The following is a 27,676-nucleotide window of genomic DNA, read 5'->3' on the forward strand; positions in this document are numbered from 1 at the left end:
TCTTATGTAGTTTATTTATATTTTTTCAGTGGGAGATAATTTACCAGATAATTTTAATACCCTTAGACTAAATGAACTCACTATTTTGAGGAAAGCTTTATTTTTAAGGAACTACACAGATTCCTTGCAATAAAAATAAGATTCACATGTAATAGAGTATTTTCTCTTTAGTAGTCTAGTTGAGGTTATTCATGGTATCATTCCTTCATTCTCCCACTCCCTGTCCCAATGTCTGCCCTTCTGTATTTCTATTATTCTTTCAGTGAGCTGTGGTGAATGGAGCCTGAAGTATCCAGCAGTGTGTGTCTGCTTATGTTATAGAAACGATTATTCTGTAGGGACAAAAGAGAGCACATGTTGCATGCTCTTGTGATATGTATTTTTAAATATTTAAATACTTTTGAGTTCAAGGGAATTCATGAATGGTTGCCTATAACCTGAAAAATCAGTCTTCCAAAGGAAGTATGACGTTGTCCAGCAGATCAAGAAGTGTTCTTTCAGGTAGCTTGGCTGCTTCTGTGTTCTCTCTTACCCTGAACCAAATATAGTCATATAGGACAAGCATAGTGTATCTTCCTCAAAGCAGTCCTTCAGATGTGAAGGGAACTATGGAGACCCATCAGAAATCTTAAGCATCTGCTCATTAAATGTTCCTAAGTTTGGGAGCCTGATGTTGCAATTATCTTTCCTGTGATACAGTTGTCTCTGCAACAAAGATGCCAAGTGTCTGTTTCCTGAAGGACCCATATCTTTTTAGGAATTTTTTCCTTAGCTAGCCGAAAACAAGAGAACCAACTCTAAAAACAAAAGTATTAATAAGTACCCTAACTAGGTCTCTGGTACTGAATATTCTGCTAGGTACTGAACATTTCATTTTCATCACAATGGTAGGTAGGTACTTAAGATATCATGTACTCTGTGTCAGACATTGTTATAAAAGCTTTGTATATTTTAAACTTGCTGGATGCTTTAACATCATCATAAAATAGATACTGTTACATGCCTAAGTTCAGAGTGGAGTAAACTGAGGCATATGAAAGTAAGGAATCTTGCTCATTTGAACATAATCTATCATAAAGTTGAAATTTGAACTTGAATTTTGTTTTAACCATCTATGCCTCTGTATATTAGTGTCTTCAGTATACCTGTGTATGTTGCACTTAAAAATTCAGTATTACTTTCTAATGTAACATACAAAACAATATGAAATAAATATGATTTTCCCTCAAACTGCTTCAATGTTGAATGAAATTAGTGTTTCTGGTAAAAACAAACAACCAACCGAACAAAAATATTTTTGTTGAAAAAGTAATGCCCAGCAATGACTTTCTTAAAATCACATGATTCTGTCTGCTTTTGCTGAGGCAGGGATATGTTGCGATAACAATGGCCACTGAGAAATGACAGTCAAGGAGGGGATATGTGGGTTGGAGCCCATGGCTTTCTGATCCCACAGTCAAGAAGAAAGAAGAGGCACATTTGAACGTTAGATTACCCTGGCAACAATGTTCTTCTCTTATAATGTTTTTGTGTGTGTTTGAAAAAATAATGCAAGACACTTCCCCCCAATCCTTTTCCCATTTAGATTATACTCATTAGTCTTATCTCTGTACTCTTAGAACTCATTTTTACTCCCCATACCAAATATAACACTTTAAACACAATTAAAGTGGCATTCTCATTTGAACCCATGGAAGGAGCACGTGTGCACCCAGATACCGCCATGCTGAGAGGAACGTCTCCCCCACTGTTTCAGAATTATTCTGATGCCAAACCCAATGAGCTGAGTGAAAGGAGGTGACCCTTCTTTTTCCGACTTTAATTATCACTCTCACTGGAGTTTTCCCACATCATTCTCAAGTGCGTGGCTGCCACCTTTAATGACAGGGATTGGATAATTCAACCCACTGTGGCAGCTTCTAAGCAAGGGCAAAGTTTTCTGAGAAAGAAATTGTGCAAGAGGATACGGGCAGCTGATATCTGCAGCTAGGGTCTGTTTCCAGATGGGAGACCACAGCTGCTTATGAACCAGAGGAGACAGCTACATAGCATCAGGAATATAAAGGTAAGAAGGCTCCAGAAGGTGGTGTGAGGGATATTTGAACTCGAGCTGTAATAGAGCCCACCTTCAAGCTAGACCTGCTTGACTCCCAAATTTTCCTTTATATTTATCTGTGAATTAAATTTGGCACACGGATCATTGTAGTGACAAGTTATTACTAACAGAGTTTTTGTTCGTAAGCTGAGATTTTGCAAAGCTTATTATGAAATATACTGTATAATTAGGGCTTACAGAAATCAGTTTAAAGTGAATCTTTTCACTGGCATTACAAAAGCTGAGAACGGGCATATTTTAGTCTTACGGAAAAAAAATGCATGTGATTTGCCTGAATGTACTGACTTAGCAAGGGAAGACATACTCTTGTATCATTCTGGTCAACTAGAAGTTAGGGGTAGGCAGACATTCAGTGGTGAATATCTGCTGGTAAATACAGACCAGACCAGGATGAGGACTTTGTGGAGACATTAACAGAAGAGGGACAGTGGCTATGTAAATATTCTTTCTCTACAATACTACCTCCTCTTCATTGCTGGTGAAACTATTTCTCAGCTAATGGCACTGCACACAATTAAGTTCACAATGACGCTAAAGAAGTTGATCTCTACCCTCATTCCTGAAGGTGTTATTGGCCAGTACCCTCTAAATGCAAATTCTTCATCTTCTATGTGTACCAGAGACTCCTTCCACCAAGGGAAAACTTAAGCCCTTCTGCTTTTCTGGATAATAAAGGCATAATTCAAAATACTTAAGGTTATGAAAGATCATGACTAGGTAAAAGTGAAATGTTCAAAACACATTCTGAAAACAGGGGATGGAGGAGACTAGAAGGGTTGTACATTAGTGGGTAAAGTGCTTACTATGCAAGCAAGAGGACCTGAGTTCAGCTTCCAGCATCCACATGAAGCCAGGCATTGCGGCATGCAAGTATAACCCATGCACTGGGGCTGTGGTGGCCATGAGGGGGAGACAGGCTGATCCCAGTTGCTCACTGGACATCTGTTCTAGCTAGTTTGAGTCTTAGGTTGAGTGAGACCCCTACCTCAAAAAGTAAGGTACAAAACAATAGAGGAAGACTGTTAACATGGATCTCCACATTCCACACACCCCTGCATGAGTAAGCACACTCTCCACATATGTGTGCACACACATATACCACAAACATGTAAAGTAAGAATAAGATAAAAGATACAGTGATAATTTTTAACAATCGTCTTTTTAAAAATTTTAAACAAGGATGTATTATACATTGAGCCTATTTCTCTTAATCCTTCTCCTGTCCTTCCTTCTCTTCTCTGTCTTCCTTCCTGTAAGTCCCCTTTGTTCTGGTAGACACTTTCATATCATGTATACCTGCAAATGGAAGAATTCTGAAGAACTTAAGACTTAGAACTCAATTTCAAGTGCATTTCAGAATCGCTGGGGAACTGGAGAAAAGGGTATGGTTCACTCCTGCCTGAGTTCAATCATTCCAGAAATTGTGGTATGGGCACAGTGTGTGTGTGTGTGTGTGTGTGTGTGTGTGTGTGTGTGTGTGTGTGTGTGTGTGTGTGTGTGCTTGTGTGTGTGTATGTATGTGTGTGTCTAAACAGTCAACATTTTTCACAGAGCTCACTAGATGATTGTGTTACAAACAGAATTATTTGTGGACCTCTATATATGAAACTCCCTTTTGTTAGAACTATTTACTAAAATAATTTTCTTTTCATTTGGAGCTGAGCTTCACATACTGGTACATTTCTGAAACACAATCAGAAGAGGAATTGTAATGCTGTGTTTCTGTTCAGTGCTAGTGGGTGAGGCAGAAGAATGAGAAATCTCTGCATTACACCTTGGAGAGGGGTGCTGCTTTGCTTTGTTCTGTTCTATTTTCTGTTTGTTTGTTATTTTGTCTTTTGTCAAGTTGACATAATGTAGAGTCACCTGGGAAGAGGCGACATCATCTGAGGAATTTCTTCTACCAGATTTGTCTGTAGGCATGTGTGTGGAGTGTTTTCTTGATTAATGATTGATGTGTGAGGACTCAGCCCACTGTGGGCAGTACCACCTCTGGGCAGGTGGTCCTCCTGAGTTGTATATTAATGGTATCTGAGTAACCCAGGAGTAGGGGACACAAGCCACTATGCGGCTTTCCTCCATGGTCATGTTTCAGTTCTCGCCTCTAGGTTCCTGTTTGAGTTCCCGCCCTAACTTCTCACAATGATAGACTGTGATGTGAAAATGTAAACAAAATAAACCCTTTCCTTACCCAAGTTACTTTGGATTGTGGTCTTTTATCACAGCAACAGAGAACCAAACTAAAATGGGTGACATTTTTTTCAGTCCTACGTAACCTAAGAAACTGGGAGAGCTGGAGAAATAGCTCAGTGGTGAAGCATAGGGGCTGCTCTTCTAGAGGATCAAGGTTCAGTTCCCAGCACACACATACTGGCTCACAATCATATGTAAATTCAGTTCCAGGGAATCTAACACCTAATTCCACTGGCAACTGCCTAGACAGAAGCTCATATGTGCACTCAGACATACACATAAATAATAATTAATGAATTAAAAATAACACACGAAAATGACAATCAATGTTATTACAAGTTTTCCTTAACTACTCCCTCAAATGTACACTCTCAAATACAGACTTTCCAAAAACAGAAACTAAATACTTTTAGCTAATAAAGAACCTCTGTAATCAGACAGTCGTTACTATGGCCTTAGTACCTGCTCAAAACCCTGGGTAGCCCAGTTCTTTTGCTCTGCAGTTTATCTGCTCCTACAGAAAATAATGTCAGCAACTCAGTTTGACTGAGGTTTGAGTAGTTACCAGACCTCACGTTAAATCCTCTATTCAGAAATGAGAACAAATGCTGGCAGATGGAGATGGAGTCAGACTACAGATAGCATTCGAGCAAATAGGATGCTCCTTGCTTCTTCCTCAGAGACCTGTTGTTCTGCAGCCTCCGTAGGGCTCCTTATAAGCTCCATAAAGGCCGGCTCATGACAAGCAGGCCTCAATAAAAAAATTATAATTACCTTTCCATACTGGGAGGGGGGACTTTTGTAACTCAATCAACTTGTCTAGAAAAAGTGAAATTTAGTAACAGATGAAGCTACCTATCTATTGTCTGGTCAGCAATGACTGTTAAAAGTTGTGGAAGAGTCACAATAGGCATTCAAGCTTACCCTCTACTCTTTTCCAGCTTTGTTCCCGCTGGAGTTTTCCGAGCTTGTCAAGGCTCTGTTTCTACCCATTTCTACAAGCTGATTTAAAAGTAATAAATTAAGAAACCACTGGAGCAGCTGCTGAAGGGAAGGCTGCTGGGTCCCTTGGAAATGGTTCCCTTGGTCACACCACAGTGATTTCTTAATACTGTTTATAAATTCCCGAGGATATGGGTATTTATCAGACTCCCTCTTTTCCCTAACTTCTGGATGAATCCTTCCTTGGATTAACTATTAGCACCATCTCACTGGATTTTTAGGCCATCTAGTTTGTTGAAATAGATGCAAGTTGTAGCAGTAGTGGGGGTAGTCCATGTGCCGTTATCCCCACGTAACTCAGTTCTGACTTTCCTAGAGTCGATAAAGGCAGAGTGCTCACAGTCAGCAAGGGTAGGATGGAAACAGCCTTTCAACTCACTTGCCATTCAGCAACACTATCAGCCGCAGTCACTACCTGTGCAATAGTAATGCTTATCCTCAGAGGTCATTATAAAGACTAACAGGTATTATGAATGACATTCTGACACACTGCAATTATTCACTACTATGTATTATATTCCATAAAATACTTTCTGTATTAACTTTTATTCCAGTTCAATCTAGTAATCTTTCTTGACACCTTCTACAAGAGATATTTGATAAGACAAAGGTAACAACAGAGTTGCAGCACTTAAAATACATAGTGAAAATTATTTTCAAAAAATTATTTGAACTGATGGTTTATATAAAATATAAACCATGCATGATTGGGCATTTTGGAGACCAATGCCTATGGTGAGACACCTTACACGGCCTTGGTGCAGGGGGAGGGGCTTGGACCTGCCTCAACTGAATATACCAGGCTCTGCTGACTCCCCATGGGAGGCTTTGCCTTGGAGGATGGGGAAATGGGGTTGGGTGTAGTAGCATGAATCTTAAAAAGTCTTATTAATAAAAACAAACCTGGGGCCAGTTATTGGGGTGAATGCTGGAAGATCAGAGAAGCAAACAAGACACAGCTTCCTCACCTCGCCAATTCCTCAGGTGATCCTGTTTCCTCATACTTGATGCCTCTCAGCTGAACTGTGCTGCTCAAAAGCCTAAAAGCTTAACCAGCTAAAAGCTTCTAGTTTCTGGTCTTCACACCTTATATACCTTTCTGCTTTCTGCCATCACTCCCTGAGATTAAAGGCTCACTTTCTGGGATTAAAGGCATGAGTCACCAGGCTTGGCTATATCCTTGAACACACAGAGATCCAGGTAGATCTCTGCCTCTGGAATGCTAGGATTAAAGGCGTGAGTGCCACCATTTTCTAGCCTCTGTATCTAGTGGCTGTTCTGTTCTCTGACCCCAGATAAGTTTATTAGGGTGTACAATATTTTGGGGAACACAAATCCACCACAGGTGGGTTGAGGGGAAAGGCTTGGGGTGGGAGGAGGGAGGAGAAGGGAACCTGTGGTTGGGATGTAAAATGAATAGAAAATTTCTTAATAATAAAAAAATAAAAAATAAAATAAAATACTGTTTTTAAATAGATACCAGTATAAAAAGAAATTAAAGACTGAGCCAGACCTAGTGACACATGCCTATAATCTTAGCACTTGGGAAGCTGAGGTGAGAGGATTTCAAGTTTGAGCCCTCCAGGCAACATAGTGAGACCCTGTCTCAAGTAAATAGATAAATAAGTAGAATTGTATGTCTTATATCATCCAGGATTTTCTGTCTAATATTTCATTCATTGTACTCATTTGAGTTCCTTCCATTTATTCATTTGTTTATGTAGCTTCCCTTTAAAACGACACTGAAAGCATGGCAGTTAGCTGTATTTCCATTCTAAACGCAGAAGCCCCCCCCCCAAAAAAAAAGGATTAAAATGTGTTTAACTATACAAAAAATAGTGGAGATGATTGAACCAGAATGGGTAATACAGCTAACTTGTGGCTATGTGATTGGTTTTGACTTTCTGTATCTAAGTATTTTTTAACTTATTTTTTAATGTTTTGAGGATTATGTGCACGAATACCATATTTACATCATTCCTACCTCTCTCTCACTTCCCCTTCCAAGCCCTCCCATGACTACCATCTCACCCCCTCGCAGATTCATGACTTCTTCTTTAAATATGCATATATTTGCATCTATTTGTACACAGGTGGATAAGCATGTGCACACACACACACATACACACACACACACACACACACACACACACACACACACACACACATCTAGATAACCTATTAAAGGCCTCGTTCCTGGAGAAAACTGATTCTCCGTCTCTCAGTAGCCATTCATCTAGAGCTTGGGTCTTGGGAAATTATTACAGCCATATTGGCTTGACTACTGTTGTTATTATTATTCAGGTCTTATTTAGGTAGCCGTATTGTTGACATTTCATGGGTACAGCATCTATGACAAGTTTGAAGATGCTATCTAGCATCAGGGGTCCTGATCTTCTGAGTCTTACAATCCTTCTGCCCTCTCTTCCTCAGTGTTCTCTGATGTTAATGTTTAGGTCTTAAGTTGTAGATGTCCCAATGAAACTGGACACCTCATGTCATTTCTCTATATTTGACCATTTATGGATCTCTGTAGTGGCTTCTGCTGCTACAAAAAGCAGCTTCTTTGATGAGGGCTGAGAACTATATATATATCTTTGGGAATAATGATAAATATTGAGAATATACTTAGAAATTATACTGGGTTGGGAAAATGACAATGTATGTTCTTTTATTGGAACTATGGCCTTTTAGCCATGAGAACTTGACTAGGTTATAGTGTCAGGCATGCTTTCCTGCTACTGAGAGGGTTTTAAGCCTAATTAGACAATTGTTGGTTAGCCTCAAATTAAACTGCTACTGTTGAACTTTTGGGGGCATCTTTCCAGGTAGACTGGTTGCTGTTGTGGTTCACAGGCTTTGATTTAGGAGTGTGAGGTCTATGCAGAGGGACTGTGGTGGTGGCCAAATATTTTCTTGAGATAGATGTCTCTAGATTCCTAAAAGAAAGCTTCTAGGTAGAGTAATGAAAACCTGGTTTATTTTCCCAACTGAAACAACAAAAATTAAGCATAACAATGGGTTTTAAGACCCAGAACATTATGACATTATAATGACAGTCAAGACAATCATCACTGAAACATGAAAAACAAAATTCTTCCCTGCTACAGAAAGTTTCTGGGAATGAACTGAGACAGAGCTGAGGGATCAGAGAACAAATTTAGTAGAATTCATAAGACAGAGAAAAAGACAGGAAAGACAAAGAGAACAATGATGTCAGAATCTTACACAGGAGTCCCCACACACAGTGGGTAGCAGAGTATAAACTAGTTAGTGCATGTGAGTTAACCAGTCTATAGAAAGGAACTGTCTGAGTGGAGTAGAGAGCAAAGGCTGTTTATTTGTTTGTTTCCATAAACTTGGGAATAGCAACAAATTGGAAAGCCCCATCAATGGAAACCATTGGAGAGAACATACAGGAGGGTCCCAATTGAGCATTGCAGAGTTATTTGTTATAGGCAGAAATTATCACCTTAAAGCAAAACTTGGAAACATTTTGAGGAATATAGAAATACTCAGTCCAACCAAGATAAAATTCACAGTGACTTACAGCCAATAAAATTCACTTGCTATGTAGGAAATAAGAAAATGTTACTTATAATCAAAGGAAAATCAATTGATATAAACCATCTGAGAACTGACACGACAGAATTATTATTAAAATTATATTTCAAATGGTCAAAAGGCTAAGAAATAGAAGATAGATAAAAGATTTAAGCTTCCAAAGATAAAAACTGCTGAGAATTAGGTAAGAAATATGATGGAAGTCATAAACAACTTATTAGGCATATCAAAAGAATAGCAAATTTAAAGACATTGAAATGAAAAATGAGAGAGTTGGGGGAAGGATGGAGGGAGAGAGTGATGAGGGAAGTAGAGATCAAGAATTACAGATAAAAAGCTAACACTAGACATAAAATAATTCTCTCATTATAAAAGAAGGCAGATAAAAGGAAAAGAGAACACAGATAAGTCAGGTGTAGTGGCTCATGCCTATGATCTCAACACAGGAAAAGCTGGGTCATGGGGATTACTGTGAGTCTGAAGACAGCTTGGGATACATAGTGGGTTCCAGTCAGTGTGAGCTACAATGTGAGACTCCATCTAAAAAGCAAAATCAATATAAAGTAATTTTAGACATATGAAGAAGAAAGGGGAGTAGAGTGGGGTGGTGGCGGAGGAAGAGGGAAATCAAGTTCAGAGCAAGATGACAGAGTCAAGCCTCATCATTGAGCGTCACATTGAAAACATGAACAGTCTAAGCACCTCAATCAAAAAGCAGAGATTTAAGGACTAGAAATAAGAGCAAGACCCAGCTATTTTTATGATACAGTACAAAATTCAAATATGACTTATATCAAAGGCAGTGAAATTATATTCCATGTCAACTTTAGCAAAAATATTTCTTTAATGATAAATAAAATAGATGCCAAAGCAAGCACATTACCAGAACCAACCAAACAAAAAGATCATGTTCTCATGGTAAAGGATCAATTTATCCATAATAGGCCCTAACAGCACTGTTTATATACGTAATAACATAGCTGAAAGATACATGAAGGAAATACCAATATAGCTTTCAGGAACAATGAGAAAGCCTATAATTATATTTCGATATCTATTACCTTGATATCAGTAATTAATAGGATGAAACTATTAGATTTGAAAAATACTATCAATCAACTTATCTAATTGAAATTTTGGAACATACCACTCAGTGGTAATAAAACAGTTTTTTTTAATATGGTCAGAGAGTTTAGAAAGATAGACTATATTCTAGTCCATGGAAGAAGTCCTAATGCTTTTAGAATAATTCAAGTCATACAAAATATATACTCCGATGACAAAATAGTTCAACTCACAATTGAAACAAGAATCTTTTTGAAAAATACTCAAACAGTTAAAGGGAAATAATATACTCTTAACTCTTATATCAAGAAAAAAATGAAATTAGAAAGTATTTTGAAATAAATGGAAAATTAAATATGCCTAAATTTGTCATATGCCATACAGGAATTACTCATGAGGAAAAGTACACCACCAGATGCATAAATTCATGAGTGAGAAATTCAGGAAAAATACTGAATTAATGACCTCAAATTCTACCTTTCAAAACTAGGAGGGAAAATTACTTAAGCTTAGAGTAAGTGATTAAATAATAGACTAAAGATCAATGGTGTTGTGGGAATCAGTGTAAAGAAGAATGCAAAATTAGATGAAGACAAGCCTGGCTTGAGCAGACCAAAAAGAATAAAACTTCATCAGGACTCATCAGAATTAATAATTAAACAACAACAACAAAAAAGAAGAGATGTAGATTTCTAACACAGAGAATGAGATTGGTAATTCCACTAGATATATTAAGAAGCGATTACACTTGTCTTAGTCTTCATATTTTCTTTTTCCCTTTGCTATAATAAAACACCCTGGTAGAAGCAGCTGAAGGGAGAAAGTGTTTATTTCAGCTCACAATTCAAATCTACAGTTCATCATCATGGCCATCAAGGCAAGGCACCAGGAGCTGGAAACAGCTGGTCATGCTGTATCCACAATTAGGAACCAGAAAGTGATTAAGCCTCTACTTGGCTCACTTTTTCCACTTTATACAGTCCAGGATGCCAGCTCTGAGAACACTGCTGCCCTCAGTGGGTAGGAGTGTACTTCACCAAATTCAGTTTAAAAAGAGATTCTCTAAAATTATAATAGTACTTTTGATGAGGTATGTCTTAAGATTCATTTCCAAATGGGTCAATCTCAAACACTTTGCTATCAGTCTCCTCAGCCAGGTCCAGGCTACCATCGGTACCTCAGAGCCATCCATGAAGTTATCTCCCATTGTCAGCTTCCTCATTTGGATGCTGTGTCATAGCAACTCACAGGAAGTTAAAACTGACCTCGTACAGTAATAAGAAATGTGAGAGATGTTGGTTGAGTTTCTAAGCTTTGGCTTTGTGAGAGATGAAGATGGTGGTGGTTCATGTCATTCAGGAAGAGAAAACTCTTAAGAACAATCTCTCAAACCCTTTATAGTAGTAGTCATTATACAAGCATTAACTGGTTACAATACGTGCTTTTGCAAATTCCCTGTCTTTTCGTAATCAGACTGACTCTGGTTAAGAATAGTGTCTCTCTAATTTGGAGGCATGGCACTGAGCATGGTGAAGAGCTAAAAAGAAACCCAGAGGATTGGGGAGATTCAATGAATTCAGATTCTTCCTTTATCTGAAGGAATTGAAAGGGGCCAGGTCCACATGTAAACAAATATGGATCAAGGTCAAAACTTAAAAAGCTAAGGTGTGTTCAGGGGTTCCACTTCCTTTAATATCAATCTGGTAAACTTTGTGCTTTAATTTTTGGAGGACTCAATTTTAATACCTTCTTTAAAGGAATCAGGGAAGAGAAAGGGCATGTAAAACTTTAAATTACCTCTCTACTTCTCTGCTCCAGTCTCTAATGTTTATTTTTTCTTAGTCTCTAAAGCAATTTAATCTGTTAACTTTTAAAACTTGATTTAGAAAGTGCCCCCTTTGTTTTATGGAGTTGAAGTTGAGGATGCAAGTTCAAGGTTAGCAGCTAACCTCAGACCCTGCACTGACATGCTGTGCTCTGTCAAAACCACACACCCCCTGCCCTGTTGACACCCCCCCATCCTCCCTTCTTTCACCTCTTCCTCCTTCCATCCATTCCTCCTTCCTTCTCTTTTCTTATCTTATGGGTGAGGTTGTTGATACAGTTTCTCCTCTTTAACTTTCTTTTCCACCAATAGGTATTTCATTCTTTTACTTTGCACCTACAAGAAATATTCTTCAATGATTTTGGTTTTCACATGGAACTTATTTCATGTCTTTCCCCTTAGGTCTTTTAAGACATTTTCTTGAAATCCTTTTAGGATAACTTTTTAAACATTAATGAATTACTATTTCAAAGGTCCCCCAAAACTTTATTTTAATAATCTTTCTATTTAAATCCATTTGTATGGACAGGTAAATGATCTCACTTAAGTCAGATGCAAGTCTGTGTCTTTGACTTACAAGCATGATCCAGGTCACTATAAACTATGTAAATGGAGTCTGGTCATAGGAGACATTTGACTACTGGTTTAGTGTCTGGCCCAGCTGACAATATCACAAACAAGGAAATACTTCATAGAACAGTTAAACATATATAACAAACCATCATTTGACTCAAAATTCTATCAGTGAGCTGTTTTCATTTTTTAAAAAAAGCAAAATTACAGCAATCCACATTAGCATGAAAAACATTTTGGAAGGAAATTGTACAAAGCCCAATTACTGGAGAATCCCCTCAGTATCCACAGATAGGAAAACATCAGTGAGCCAAACCCACAAGACAGACAGCACTGGAGCTTTACTGGTCTTTACAACCATTCTGCTATTCATTTCATCACATCAGAACAGAGAAGGTTTAATAGAAAAATATATAAATAAGCAATGGCACCCTGGCAACAATCCTGAAATTCCTGAAAAAAATGCTTGATTCTTAAAAAAAAAAAAAAAAAAAAAAAAAAAAAAAAAAAAAAAAGCTAAGTGACAGGGGCATTTTATACAGAAATCAAAGGACTGATAATGTACACCAGCTTCACAGAGCCACTTATCAGCTTCCAGTTGAGTCTGTGTTTCTTTCCATTCATTTCTCAATAACTTAGTGAGGAAGGTCAGGCTGTCCCTCTAGTTAATGAGAAGGATCTGATAAGACAAATGCTTTCCTAAGATATTTCTCAAACTGTAAGTGCTAGGATTTTGACATTTTATGAGATCTGATCCCATAACCCTGTCTTTGTGCTATATTACGCTGTCTTGACTGAGTTTTTACATAGAAGAGAAAAGCTTGTGCATATGCATGCTGCCAATTGGAAAATAATTATTGGATCTTTTAACCAAGCATCAGAGTATTTAGGACTGTCAATATAAAATCCTTATTTTCCTTTTCACCTGGATCCTCCCCTTTTTGGTAGAGATGCTAATGAACAAAGAAATGGGAGGTAATCAGCCAGAGGGAAAAGAAGACTCAAGGACCTAGATAATTCACAAACTGGAAAATGAGCTCTTATCTAATCAAGATCGGGTTGTAAATAGGATAGAAAGAATTTATCCCTGGTATTGGCCTGGATAGCATTTGTACCCAATCCAAGCAAGTATTTGCAAATTTCACAGTTGGCTATTTTTTGCCCTTTGAGATTTTCTTCCTGAACTAATTTTCCATTATGTACATAAGGCAAAGAAATAACTTATCATTAAAGTCATTTTTCAGGTGGATATTTCACTTTGCATGTTGCTAAAATGCCTAGGGCATTAATAAAGAATGAGTTAACTTTATTAATACAGTTTCTTTGGGGAGTTTCTGATCTATATACTGATCACCCAAAAGGAAATTTTCTGTAATATTTTATTCATGTAAAATTTAGGGGAGTAACTAGATTGACTAATTTTTCCATAATAAATAATTTAGCTTAATGCTGCTTTTGCATGTTAATTTTTTTCATAATGTATCCTTTAAAACCCTCAATATTAAAATGATCACTGACTGTTTTGTTACTGGTTTATTTAAATTGTAAATTTAGGTATGGCCCTGGGTTTGCAAGGTGTAAGGAGATATCTTAATATAGAAAATAAACACAATTACAGGCTTCAAAAGCAATGTATATAATGCTTGAGAGTAACTTACTAAAAATAATGTAGAAATTAACATAAGCAACAATACATACCAAGAATTAGTTACTCAAACTGTCACTATACTTTAAACACTTTACATGTTATATATGTCCATGGAGCTATTCAACTCCCAATCCCTGTTGTTCCCTAATCTCTTGATAAAGTCCTCCAAGGTCCTCCCAGTTCAAATTCAGACTATTGAGTTAGATATTTAAGAGTTAGGCTTTGACCTTGAAATGAAGGCAAGACTTGTGCACCCAGTTATTATATACGGAGCAAGTAGTTTCCCCTACCACCTTAACAAACAATATATATCAGGTAAATGGGGATAATCAGGTTTTTAAAAACCCATCTGAGATGTGAAAGTGTAAATAAACCTACATGGACTAGATCCTTGGAAGTGGTAAGGAAAGCAGAGACACCATTTCTCTGTACAGAGGTATAGTATAAAGAAAAGGTTGTCACCACACTGAAACCAGTGACATTTTAAAATCTTAAAGCATCTGTTTGAAGTGGTATATATTCCCTCTCACCATACCAAATTTATGTTCACCAACTCTTTCTTATGGCTCTTCATTGGTTGACCACCAAACAAAGGAGCAGGATTAAGTGAGACCTTTCTTAGGCAAGCATTCTCCAACTAAAATAGTCCTGAGAAAAATCCTTCTAAAACATTCTAGGTCTTTGTCAACTCTTCACTGTTACATCTTTTGGAAAGACAGAGGAAGAGAAATCAATGTATGTCACCTCAAATGTTTATGTGTATGTCATTTTGAAAGTAAAATAGAATAAAATTAATTTAATTCAATAGAATTAAATGGGAGGGGGCTAAAAGAAGGCGATTCACAAGACAGTACCACTTCCAGAGAATCATTAGGAAGTTAAAAGCTGCTGAGGGAAAGTGATACATTTTCTTCAGGGATGAAGCATAAGTTGTTCATTCTCCTGTAATTAACATCTCACCCATGCTCCTAAAAGCAACATTAACTAGATGCATTTCTCTCTCTCTCTCTCTCTCTCTCTCTCTCTCTCTCTCTCTCTCTCTCTCTCTCTCTCTCTCTCTCTCTCTCCCTCTCTCTCTCTCTCTTTCCACACACACACACACACCCACATACGCGCACGCACACACCCACATACGCGCACGCACACACCCCCACACATTCACACACACTCACATTCAAATTATTCTAGTAAGAGCTGACTTCAAAGTACAATTAAAGAAGTTTGAAGAGCCAGGGAGATGCTGAGCAGATAAAGGCACTTTCTAACAAGCTTCAGGACATTGGTGACCTGAGTTTCCTCTTAGAACTCATGTCATAGGAAGAAAGAACTCACTCCTGCAAATTGTCCTCTGATCTCTCCATGCCCAAGACACTCCTCTCCATACACACATGCACGCACACGCATGCGCGCGTGCGTACACATACACACACACACACACACACACACACACACACACACACACAGGTTTACACACAGGTTTAAAATAATAATAAAAGAAATTGAAGCCAGGCAGTGGTGGCACATGCCTTTAATCCCAGTACTCGGGAGGCAGAGCCAGGCAGATCTTGTGAATTCAAGGCCAGCCTGGTCTACAGAGCAAGATTCAGGACAGGCACCAAAACTACACAGAGAAACCCTGTCTTGAAAAAAGAAAAAGAAAGGAAGGAAAGAAGGAAGGAAGGAAGGAAGGAAGGAAGGAAGGAAGGAAGGAAGGAAGGAAGGAAGAAAAAGAAAGAAAGAAAGAAAGAAAGAAAGAAAGAAAGAAAGAAAGAAAGAAAGAAAGAAAGAAAGAAAGAGAAAGAAAGAAAGAAAGAAAGAAAGAAAGAAAGAAAGAAAGAAAGAAAGAAAAATTGATAGCACAAATCTGGGAAATGAGCACTTTTTTTCTGGAAAAAGGCAGTAATCACAAACAAAGAATTCTCTCAACACAGACTTAAAGGACATACAGAAATCTGAGATGGGAATACTTTTCTGGAATGGAAAGAAAGTGTGCAAAGGAAATAGAGTCTCTTGGAGAGACTCAGAAACAATGGTAATCCTCCCAGACAATACAGTCAAAACTGCTACTGTTTACAGCAAATCAGGGAATCACAGGATTCATGCATGCCTAACCCATTTCAATTTAATTTTAATGAAAATGAAATCAGAAATTCTTTATCTCTCTTCAGAAATGCTTGAATATATAATACCTTTATATAACCTCAAAATAAAATATGAAGACATATATGATGGAAACAAGACTTTATTCCCTGTATAAATTGTTTCTGTTTTTCATTTTATTCTGCCAATACATCATGAATATATACGAAGTGTCAGGTACCTATTTTATAACAATATTAATAGAGACAGGGTCTCTTCCCTTTGTTCTTTCTCTGGAGTATAAGAGTCGTGAGTGAATGATCTTATGTTTTTCATTGTTTTCATTTAACCTAGATTCTACAACTTATAGAAAAAGTGTCTGGGACCTAGTAGAGGTCAAAACAAATTTCTTTGGAAAATATAAATAAGTGATTTTCATCAAGTCAAGTCTAAGGCTCTAATTTATGTTGTATTTTACAAGATTATGAGACAAAATCTCCTAAACTTAGTTTGTGCTTATTTTTCTTCCTTTTTATCTTTCCAATGCTCATGCTCTAATTTTTCCAAATTCTGCAGTGGAGTGAACCACATTTAGGCAATTTCACAAATACATGAGGGTATATTGATGCAAAGTAGACCTCTGATAAAAGGAATGGGATACTGAAAGAAGGTTAATGATATTTTATCAATTCATGAGTCATTCTTTCCTGTAATCACATGTGTACATGCCTCTGATCTCTATTGGACAGGGTTATTTCAGTGTTCGTAGACCAAAGCTTCATGTTCATCAAAGTTCAACTGTATCAATTTTTGCTCAATTTTATATGATTGGGAACATTTCTTAAATATGTTCATTATCTATGTAAATCTTTCAGATAGACTAAGGATATGTTGTGGAGTTCTGCAAGCGCTAGTACTGGCAGGGAAATGAACCTCAAAAGGCAAGAAGGAATACTCAGTTCAGCACTACTTAGCAGGTGCTGGCTCAAACTTCTAGAATCTGACAGAGATAATGTAGAGCTCAGCAGGCTATAAAGCACATGTGACATCTCCCCTAAGGATAGATTCTATTGACTGAGAAACAGAAAGAGTCTGGGATAAACGTTCTGGGGGGTTTGGGTGTAGTCTGACCCTACAGATAGCAAAGGTCACCAGGTTATTAACAACATCCACTTCTAGCCTTCAAGGTAGAAAGCAGATATTCATTTTTTTTTGCATTGAAGAGACAACCCTGAGTAATTAACATTCCTGTTTTCTCCATTGCTTATCTGTGAACACTTGTGCCCTCTATAATATGTGTCACAATAGGCCTGTTTTTAAACACAGCTCTTTAAATACTTCCAAAAAGTTTATTTTTATTTAAAACCCACGTCTATTTAAAACCTAACAGGCTACGTTGGAAAAAAATGTGAGAAACTGATTACAAAGTCTAGCAGTCCTCCGATGATGGCTCACTTAGAATATACCAAATTGCAGATGAGAATTCTCCAACAGTCCATTTTCTGACTGTTCTAACAGAGGGCCCAGCTCCTGTGATATTCAGACTTGTCTTAAGATTTTGCTACTGGCCATCACTGCATTAGCCTCTTTTTTTTTTTTTTTTTTTTTTTTTACATTGTTGACAGAATTTAATACGTTGAGAGAGCTTTTACTGTAGTAGTTAGATAATGATTAGCTGGTCCACTGGTATTGTATTTGTCTGAAAAATTCCAGAGGCTCATTCTTTTTTTTTTAAGATTTATTTATTTATTATGTACACAGAAGAGGGTGCCAGATCTCATTACAGATGGTTGTGAGCCACCATGTGGGTGCTGGGAATTGAACTCAGGACCTCTGGAAGAGCAGTCAGTGATCTTAACCTCTGAGCCATCTCTCCAGCCCCAGAGGCTCATTCTTAGACATACTAATTCTCTTCTTCTATTGTCATTAGTTGACAGTAGTTCCCTGTCTAAGCATGGGACACCATGAAAAGTTTCCCCTTCCATATTAATATGTTCTTTGATACTGCATTATTCTGATCTTGACACCTCGATTTGGTGGATGTGGGGATGCGGGGTGGCTTGGGAAAGATGGCTGGGGGTGGGAGGAGGGAGGAGGGGGATCTGTGGATAGTATGTGGAGTGAGTAGAAAATTTCTTAATAAAGAAAAATGGAAGAAAAAACATAAAAAGAAAAAAACAAAAGAGGGAATGGAAAGAATGTAAGAGCCAAAACATCAGGATTTCACCAGTGAAATCATTTCTCCTAGAAACGGTTTGTTTTTCCAGAAATGCATCAGCCTTTTAACCTTAGTAGGAAAATCTGTGAAAGTAGGAAAATCACAGTTATCATTGCTGATCATTCTCAGTAAACATCAGTAATTGTTAATTACTGAGTGCCAAAGAATCTTTGAATCTTAGTTATCAATCACCACATTGCTCCCTGTGTTTACAACTGAAATAAAAAAGAGGGCTGAAGAGTAAGCTCCCAAAGCTGTGTGAGCCACTGTTTAGCTTATTCAATTACTAACTAGGCCATGTCCCTTTTACTAAATAAATGACTTTGGTTACTGCTAATCTCCTCTTACCACTATGCCCTTCATGCCAAGAGAAAAGTATTAAGTTTCAGACATAAGTCCTTCAGAATTAGAAGTTGCTAATGCCCATTAGTCAAGAACAGCTAGTGATGACAGGGGTTGGAGAGATGGCTCAGAGGCGAGGAGTCCTGGCTCATCTTCCAGAGAAACTGAGTTTGTGTCTTGTCACCTATGTTGGGTAGAATGCGAACAACTGTAACTCCATGTCCAGGGGATCTGATAGCCTTTTCTGGCCTCGGCTAAGGCTGGTGGAGACAGGCACATACACATAAATTTAAGCAAATAAATAATAATTAGTAAATCATTAGTAACAGCCCACTTAGGTGTTGGCTGCTATGCTAAATTACAGACATCCTTTATCATTAATCCTTAACATGGCTTTAAGGGTGTTATTTAATGGCTCTCGTTTAATAGTATTATTACTCTCATTCTCTGAATAGGAAACAACCCTAAACCTTAAAAAGTAACTTTTGAGGACAAAAGTCCTAGAAAAATGGCAAACCAGGAATCAAAGTCTGACATTTGAGTCTCTCCAGTACACAGTGCAGTTAGCTGTACTGTCTACCACTTTATGTCTACTGACCCAAAAGAGAGAAAGCATTTTACTGATGGGACAGCTTCTACACCCCTGCTATAATGCACTTTTATTAATTTAAACTTCTGTGTGTGTGTGAGAGAGACAGAGAGACAGAGACAGAGAGACAGAGAGACAGGAAGACAGGAAGACAGAGAGAGACAGAGACAGAGAGATGTATGGGGTGGTGTACATGCCATGATACCCATATGGATGGTGGAGGACAGATGTATGGAGTCAGTTCTCTCTTTCCATCTTTACATGGGTTCCAGGGATTAGACTGAGATCACCAGGCTTGTGTGCTATGTACCTTATCCTCTGAACCATCTTTCTGGATCTTCTAATGCTTCATCTATCCCATAGTCTATTAAAGTCAACCTCCAAAAGCCATTTTCTCAATCTAAATCAGTATAAAAGTCTAACCATAACAATTTCCACATTCTGAGAAGAAACTTATCGTACTGTTACCCACATCAATAAATATTAAAAAAAAATTCCTATAGGAGCTTTGAAAGAAATTTGACATATACCCATTTTTAATGATGTTCATTATCAATCACTGAATCATGCCCTTTGTAAGAGGTGTCATTAAGTAATTTTTTTAATCTGCAAATAGACTTTGTGGCTCCTATTTTGTGTTTAGTTGTTTCCTTGCTGGCTGAATTTTTTTTTTTTTTTTTTAAAGAAGCAGCTTTGTGCCTGTGGCATCTAAGTAGTGAGCTGATGCGGAAATGTCCACCAGAATAGAACTTTCTCCTCCATATCTCTACAGCTTTAGTCTTACTCATGATGTCATGCTTTAGTCTAACTAATGTCATGCAGTAATATGTTTTATGTAATCACTCAAGCTAGTATTTATTGGTCATAAAATTCATAAAGGTCATCTTTCTATTTGTCCACAATTTCTTGCTTAGAATTTGAAGATTTTATCTATATTTTTTTCCACAATAGATTTAAGCAACTATAGATTTTTGAGGCTGTAATCTGATGCTTACAGACCTGCAGGGCAAAAGTCATGAACTAAGAGAAAAATCAATGGTTAAATTCTTAATTTCTCCAGTAAAGAATTTGGACAAAGTTATCACTGCCCTAAAGAATATCGTTGTTCTTCAGACAGTGGCTTGATTACATGAAATATATTATCAAGGTGAAGTGAGTGTTATAATGTGTAATGTAATTTACACGGTGTTGTTATCATTCATATTGAATAATGGAAAGAAAGGCACTTTAACTGAATGGTAACCATATAGCCAGGTTTTTGGTACCCCTGAACTGCATATGAGAGAAGCCAGTGGGATCACATGCTTAGAAAATATATGAGATCACTCTAGAGGTGAATGCCTACTGTCTTCCATTTTGTACTTCATTTTAGTTGGACATAATGAAACAGTTTGATGTGAGCAACATAGAAAATTACTGAGAATTTTTATATTCTGAGATGCTTTGACTATTGACTGAGTTGGCAAAGGGGGCAGGATTAATATCTATTTCTGGGAAAAATTGAGACAGAGGTACATTTTTAAGGAGAAATTTTTTTTTTTACTGCTTGCTTCATTGGGCAAGAAAGCTTTATCTTGTTCTGTGAGGTTAACTGTGGGAACAGAGCGCTGCTGGGAGCAGGGGAACACAAAGCAGAAGGAGGATGAGAGAGAGCGCTCTGACGGTTTCCTGCCTAGACAGGTCACATCACACTTGGGGCATGAAGACGAGGGTAAGAGTTTTAAATCAGCTGTGAAATTATTTTGGTACCTAGTGTAGAGTGGAGGATTGGGGTTATGTTTTCTTAGTCATTTCCTAGAATAGACAAACAGGAGCTTGTATTATTGCCTGTGTGTGATGAAGGGATGAATCTCTGGCTGCACAAAAATGTCAATCATTTGGCCAAGCAAAAATAGGAGTACATTTATGTTGGCTCTTGAGATAATGTCCAGGAAAACCATCATGAAGGCTATTTCTGTCTGAGGCTCAGGACTTCCAAAATAGAGATTACCATTTGATATGTGTATCAACAAATATATCATTAACTTCCAAAAAATGGATTAAACTATTTCTTAGTTGTTCTTGTTGATTTCAAAACCAATGCTATTATTAGTAAGAATTTTCTTATCACAATAAATTAAACATTTGCACAGAAAAGGAAACAATTGGTTAAATGTGTGCAGGAAAAAGTATACAGAACACACACACACACACACACACACACACACACAAATATATATATGACATATATATACATACATACATATATATATATATATATATTGCTAGCTATATATCTGACAGAGAATTAGTATTTAGAACATACACATAATTCATAAAGTAAATACCAAAAATACCCAAATAACCCAATTAACAAATGAGCTAATGAATAGTCAGTTGTCAAAAGATGAAATGCAAGTGATCAGCCAACATATGAGGGTGGGGAACGAGTTCAGCATCCTTAGCTATCAGGAAAGGAAAAATCAGCACTACATTGAGATTTCAAGTCATCCCTGTCAAGATGATGATCACAAAGAAAACAAATAGTAACAAATGCTGGCGAGGATATGGAGGAAAGGGGGCCCTTACATATGGCTGGTGGGGATGTAAATTGGTTCAATCACTACAGAAATGAGTATGAAGGTCTACATAGTACTACTATATGACCCTGCTACACTACTGGGTATTTAACAGAAGAACTTTTAAGTCACCATACCACATGGATAGCTGTGCATGTAGGTTTATGGCAGCACTGTTCATAGCAGGCAATAGTAATCAGTACAGTTATCTATGAAAATGTGACAGGTATACACAATAAAGTTTTACTGAGCCTTAAAGAAGAGTGAAGTTACATAAGTTGCTGGAAAACAAATGCAGCTGAAGATCATTGTATTTAGTGAAATAAGTCAGACCCAGAGTAGGGAATAAAGTATGTTTTACCTCATTATATTTGTGGATGATAGATTTTTCCCCATAAACACATAAAGCTCTATCTATCTATCTATCTATCTATCTATCTATCATCTATCATCATCTGTCATCTATACATCCATATGTCATCCATCCATCCATCAGTTATCTAACTAACTAACTATCTGGAGTGATACAAAACCAAAAGAGAGTGGGGTGAATGAGAGAGAAAGGACAAAGGATGAGGCGAAAATGTGTTCAAAATACCTGATACACTTAAGGAAATTGTCTTTATGTAGCCTGATACAATATATAATGAGTATATATCAAAATATAAATTTCTCAAAGGCTTGTCAAAGAAATATGGGAGGTACCAAGAAAGTGAATTTACATATTATATGTTGCAAAAGTGGTAATGTCCTTCTACAAATCATAATCTTAAATTTCTCACACACTGGAAATGTGTGGGAATGCTACATAGAACACTGTCATTGCATGGTCTTTTTTCCATCCTTCATTGTACTCTCTCCTCTAAAACATGAATCTCTGGGCATTTCCTGATAACTTCCTATTTTCTCAGATCCTTGCATCTGCCTCCCTGCTTTCTGGGAAGTATTTATGTCCTTTGGCAAACAAATACATTTCTTAGAACTTGCAAGTACGAGATACTGTCTATACCTCCTGCCACCCTGCCATTCCTGTCATCCCACCTAACCGACATGCCACTGTTGATGATCCAAGAATCACATTGTCCTTGCTTCCTTCTATCAGCCACAGGGGTTGAGACAACCTTTCTATTTCCTGAGCCCTATCCCTTGAGACTAGTTTCAAATCCTGCCTCATGGCCTCTTGGATCCTTCTTTTGAATGCCTTTCTGTTCTTCCCCCAAGCACTTATGAAAGCTTGGTGTATTATTTTTAATCTTTATCTGACAATGTCCCACACCTTCTCTGCCTTGGTCCTTCTTGATTCTCATGACCTCCTGCTTCCTTTCTGTTCTTCCCAACTCTCAGCCTGATAGTGATTTGACAGCTGTCTTTTTGCAGCCTGTAAGTAATAAACTTTAATTGAAGCCATTGCTCTTGCAGTGCAAAAGAATGAAGATTATACAAAACAATGACTGAAAAAAAAAAAAGACAACTCTTTGTAAGCTCTTTGTAAACCACCAACAACTGGCATCTAAGATATGTTTAAAGCTGTATTCATTAAGCTATTTGATTGTAACTGTGAATAATTGATAAACTGCAGACTTAGTAAACTGAAGCCAATATGTGTAATGTGTATTCAGTTATGTCAAATAAGAGATGAAACTTTCAAAAAAGGAAGCAAATCAAAGCATGTTGTCAACGATCAGATGAGAATGTTTTTATGTACCTGTGCAGAAGGAATCGAATACAACTGAGTAACTGAGGTGGGCTCCTAGAGTGTGACTGCATGGAGACTGTTGCAAAAATGTCTAATATAGTTTTTCTCTCTGGTGGAGTTTAAGTATAAGACCCCCACTATGTACAAATCCTCATAAGCACAAGCCTCAGGTAATCAAGTATCAAATCTAAGTGTTCCTCTGGGTAACAAAGAAGGGGGATTAAAGGCAGAGTAGAGTTTTCAAAAAGTTGTGGTTATAACATTACAACTTTCCATTTTTAAATTTGTAACTAATATTATACTAATAAATTTTTAGTAAAAATATTAAAAAAACTGACTAATATTATATTAATAAGCATAGTTATAGAGTTATAACTGTATCATCTATTTTGGTAATTGTCATTTTATTTTACCAAACAATATCTTACCAAAGTGTTTTCCAGAGGTAAACTATCAGCTAATTAAAGATGCCAGCTTAACCATATACTCTATAATATTTTTGTAAGAGGAAGACCAGAGATAGATATTTTGCATTTGTTTTGAATTTAACTATTTAGTGACATCTTGCTATATTACCTGACTTTTATCTGCATGCAAAAATTGTCTATACGAAGTGAATACATATTTACCATGACTTTCAAATGAAGGAAGATATTCCAAAATCTTAGAATTTGTTTAGTAATTTATTTTTTGCACAAACCCCTAATCATAGTATTCATAAGTCACAAGATATCAAGCAAAAAAATAATTCATTTATTTTAATAAAATCAATATAATTTAATGGTCATAAATTAATATATTTTAATTAAAATTTTTATATATAGTAAACTGTGTTGTTTAATCATGTGCATTTAGAGCATATTAAAACATTTATAAGTGAAAGACCGCTAATGGTCTGCTCAGGAACTTCTATTTGCTTGGATTAGGTATATTCAGGAAAACTCTAAGGGGAAAAAAATGACCTTTGACAAAATAACATTTCAAAAATAGAATTTTGCTATCAGGATGTGGCAGCTCACACCTATAATCCCAGCAAGAAGGTGGTAAAGGCAGAAGGATTGCCATGAGTTCAAGGTCAGCCTAGAACTTCAAACTATAGAAAGAAAGGAAAGACAGCTCTGGGCATGGTGATGCATGCCTTTAATTATAGCACTTGGGAGGCAGAGGCAGTTGAGTGTCTGAGTTTGAGGCCAGCCTGGTCTACATAGGGAGTCATGAGCTAGCCAGGGCTACATAATGAGATCTTGTCAAATATTAAAAATTTTAAAAGGAAGGCAGGAAAAAGAGAGAAGAAAGGGAGCAAAGGATGGGGAGAGATGGGGACAAATGCAAGGTCCTATTAAAGTGACCAGGATCCTGGAAGAATCACTGACCTCTAATTCATTACAGTAAGTTTTATTCAGAATCACAAGTGGTATATGTGTGGTAAATAATAAAAAAACGCACATTTTCAATTAGTTTGCAATTTTTTTCTTACTAAGATAAAGGCTCTGTAATTTAACCTATTAGGTAATTTGCCTTCTCTCAAGAGATCTTATTTCCATATTTCTTTTTCTTACCTGAAGAGTAAGGAAGCACTGTTATGATCAATAGTGTTCAGACCACACTCTCACTTACCTTTTCCACTTTCCTCAATCATTCCCTCAGCAGTATCATGGCCTGGGGTATCAACCACTATCGGAGAGCTTTTATATCACAACCATGTAGCACTCTGAGAGACAATTCCACCACATACCCTTTGATCTGAATAATAGTAAGAACTTACCAAGTGTCATTCAAAAAGTTTTATGAATAGCTCTGAAGATTTTTAAAAATGATTTTTGGCTGAAATGGTATCATCATGAGTAGGCAAAAGTAAATGTAATTATTACATACCTAAGAAAGCTCTGCATAAAAGGATGAACAGATGTGACATAAAGTTGGTTTATTAAAGAAGAACAAATGTGGGAATCAGGAGAAATAGCTGCTGCCTCTCTTGTTGTATGTCTGCTTTTATCACACATTCAGCACCTATTACACATACACACACACACACACACACACACACACACACACACACACACACACAGGCTAACAGAAAGATAAGTGACAATATCAATCTCTTATTTTAAACGCTGTCCCAGAGAAGCATTGGAGTGTAGCCTGTCTGGAGAATAGGAGTAGAAAGAAGAAGATGCCCCCAGCTGCAGCCTGAAGTGATGATTCTGTTACACTGTGGAGAGTCTGCAGCGTGTCAAAGGGTTGGTGATTCAATTGTCTGAGTGCATGATTTGGTGAGTCAGTTTAGACCAGAGCAAACTGGACCTGTCATTGAAATCACAATGGACAAAAATGGACCTATTCAATCTGCCTCTCAATGGCCAAATTCTTCCCAGTTGTAAATGAGAGACTCTGGACAATGCCTTAACTCATTCAGGTCACCAGGGTACTATGTCAGCTCTGGTGCTCACAATTGCCCATGACCAGTTCTGCCCTCTCCACAGCAGGGGCATGCAATGTCATTTTGTGCTCTCTTCTTTTGGATAATATCAGGTCTGAAAGGGAATGAACAAAGGAAGTTGCTGCCTTCCTTCCACCCATTCCTCCTAGCCATAATCACACACTCCCACCTTTCACTTGGCTAGTCTATGAACTTGACAGAAAATGAACTGAGATTTTGTGTGGCTACTCACAGACCTGAATAAAGCCAAGTATTCACTGCTCTTCTAGTCTGTCTTCAAGTTGAAGACAATGGGCCTACAGGAAGTGCAGGAGAGCTCCAGATTTACATAGCATTGCTAGTAAAACCAGTGCTGGATGGTTTGTCTTCTAAGGATCAAAGTGACTTCTGTCTTCTTCCTTGACAACCTTCATTCTACCCCATTCTCAGTCAATTACCAAGATTCTCTCAAAAGTGTTGCTTAAACATACTTAGCTCTTACCATATCTGCACCTGGATGTATCAAACACCTTGTTCTTGAGCTGAAACCATTCTTTACCCAAGAGATTTCAATTCCTCTGTCAACTTCTCACATTTATCCATCCAGTGTAGAGAAATTGCCCGCAAGACAACTTTAGAGGCTTCTGTTTACTCTGCCTTTCATTTGCACACCAACCTCTGTTCACACCAATCACACCTTTAGTGCCTGTAATGTTTCTCTTCTCTACCAGGCCATGAGCATGAAGCATGCTGGTACGACACCATCAATAACACTGCTAGTCCAATCCCTAGCATTTAGTAGGTGAGCAGTGAAGGACTACTACCCTGTCTTGTGCTCAGGGTCTCTATTATAACTTCAGGATCTGGGGAAATAGGAAAGATTTCCGAGCCCCATACAGATCAGAAGTAAGGTTTCTCAGACTCAGATCAGAGAAAAGTAAGTTCATGAGAGTAACCTCTCATTTAGATTGTTGTGTTCATGGTCTTCATCAAGGTCAACCAACCACCATCTCTTCCAGTACACCAACAGTGCATGTGCTGTATATTGTCTGTACAAGTCACTTTCCCCTCGGAGTCAAATCCCTTTGCCCTCTGACCCATCTTCAGTTATTTCTATAGGCCAATGAAAGAAAAGACATTTAAATTGTGAGTGCCTTCTTCCCTTCAGCTGTAAATGCCCTAGTCTGTTTATCCATATTCAAATACTGATTCTTATGATAATACTGATCAAGAGATATAATAATAGTTATGAAACTGCTAGATTTTCACATTTTCTTCAAGTTTACTCATAACATTCCTTATAATTATTGGTGCGGATAATTCTATGTCTTTCCCCTAAGGAAACAAAGTGTAGGAATGAGTAAGACTTTCAGGGTATTAACTTCAAATGAACATTTTAATATGCAACTGCTATTCTTAGTCTAGAGACATGTCTTAATGGTTAAGAACACTTGCTGCTCCTGCAGAAGACCCAAGATCAGTTAACAGCACTCACAGGTGGCTCACAACCATTTATGATTCCAGATCAAGGAATCTGATACTGTCTTCTGGCTGCCACAGCACCAAGCTTATATGTGGAGCACATACATATGTAAAGTTAAAATGCTCATATATATATATAAAACCTAAAGAAAACCTTTAAAAATCAGAATTCCTATTGTCTGCCTGCTTCTCTCCTCAGGGGCTAGACCAAAACCAGAGCCATTGTGCTTATTGTCATGCAGATGTTTAGGCAGCTGCAAATTCTTTCATTCATTCAGAAATCTTAAACTAGGTCTTTGGAGAACTA

General features: G+C 37.4%; 1 protein-coding gene across 2 annotated transcripts in view; it reads left to right on the plus strand.

Moving 5' to 3' along the window:
* Dpyd (dihydropyrimidine dehydrogenase) overlaps positions 1-27,676 on the plus strand; it is an 849,077-nt gene that overhangs the window by 507,831 nt on the left and 313,570 nt on the right. The window lies entirely within an intron of this gene.

The sequence above is a fragment of the Peromyscus californicus genome, unplaced genomic scaffold, assembly GCF_007827085.1.
Source record: "Peromyscus californicus insignis strain IS unplaced genomic scaffold, ASM782708v3 Scaffold_9__1_contigs__length_137607984, whole genome shotgun sequence".
Taxonomy (NCBI): domain Eukaryota; kingdom Metazoa; phylum Chordata; class Mammalia; order Rodentia; family Cricetidae; genus Peromyscus; species Peromyscus californicus.